Source organism: Myotis lucifugus, unplaced genomic scaffold (assembly GCF_000147115.1).
Source record: "Myotis lucifugus unplaced genomic scaffold, Myoluc2.0 scaffold_449, whole genome shotgun sequence".
Classification (NCBI taxonomy): Eukaryota; Metazoa; Chordata; class Mammalia; order Chiroptera; family Vespertilionidae; genus Myotis; species Myotis lucifugus.
The window spans coordinates 62,972-64,494 of NW_005871497.1; positions in this window are offsets into that span (position 1 = coordinate 62,972).

Below are 1,523 nucleotides of genomic sequence, written 5' to 3' on the forward strand. Positions count from 1 at the left end.
TCAATTTATGTTGTTCATTATATTCCACAAATGAGTGAGATCGTATGATATTTATCTTTCTCTGACTTAGTTGTTTTGCTTAGCATGATGCTTTTAAAATCTATTTTGTCAGATATGAGTATTGCTACTCAGCTTTTTTTTTCTTTTCCTTTTGCATGGAAATTTTTTTTCATCCCTTCAGTTTCATCCTGTGTGCCAATTTCTTAAAAGAAATCTTCCCCCCTCTCTCTAATATTATCTATCTATCTATCTATCATCTATCTATCTATCATCTATCTATCAATCATCTATCTACCTATCTATAGCTATCATCTATCTGTATCATCATTTCTCCCACCCCCCTCTAGAGAACTCTAATATACACGGTCTGGCCCAATTTGATTACTTTTGCTTTTGTAAGGTTATAATGTCTCAATTTGATATATTTGTTACTATTCTCTCTCAGATCTATTGTGCTCTAACCTTACTTCAATATTATTGAGCACACTAAATACTTTTATGTTCTGGATCTTTGCCCCTGCTCCTCCCTCTGCTTAAAACCAGTTATCCCATTCTTGTTCTGGTAAACTCATACTCATTTCTGAGTATCCATTTTATACCATCCTTCCTCAGAGAGCATTCATAGCCTAGTAAATAAAATGATTATTCAGTTTCATTTATTCATACATCTAACATGCTTATTGAGTATCAACTATGTTCAAAACGCTCAAGATTGAGCAGTGGACAAGAAGGTTATGATCCCTTCCCTTTAGAATGGAGTGATTAGCTATGTTACTCAGGACAGCCAATTTCATTCCTGTTATTTAGGAGTTATTATTTATAGTGGCTCCTTTCAGTTTCAAAAGTGTTCTGGTTTTGATGATAAATTATGTGATCTTATTAATTATGCAAACATAAAATATAGTAGGGAAGATAAATATTAAACAGATGTTATGGGTTGAATTATGTCTTTTCCCTCACCACCAAATATATCAGAGTCCTAACTCCCAGAACTTGTGGATGTGACCTTATTCAAATATGGGGGTCTTTGCAGATGTACCCAAGTTAAGAAGTCATACTGGATTAAGGGGGGCTAATCCAATGACTGGTGTCCTTATAAATTGAGATAAATTTGCATACAGAGACACACACAAAAAACACCTTGTGGTGAGGGAGGCGGAGATTGTAGTGATGAGTCTATAAGCCAAAGAATGTCAAGGATTGCCAGGAACCACTAGAAGGTAGGAAGGAGCAAGGAAAGATCCTGTCCTCAACTTTCAGAGAGCATATGGCCCTTTTGACACCTTAATTTCAGATTTATAGCTTTCAGAATTTTAAGATAACTTATTTATATTTTTTAAGCCATCTAGTTTGCAGTAAATTGTTAACTCAGCCCTAGGAAGTTAATACAAAAGACAATTTTAAAAAATTACCAGTGGCCCTGTGCACAAAATTTGTGCACGGAGGGGGGGGGAGTGTCCCTCAGCCCAGCCTGCACCCTCTCCACTCTGCCCCTAACCTCTCTGCCTGCTGGCCTGCTTGTC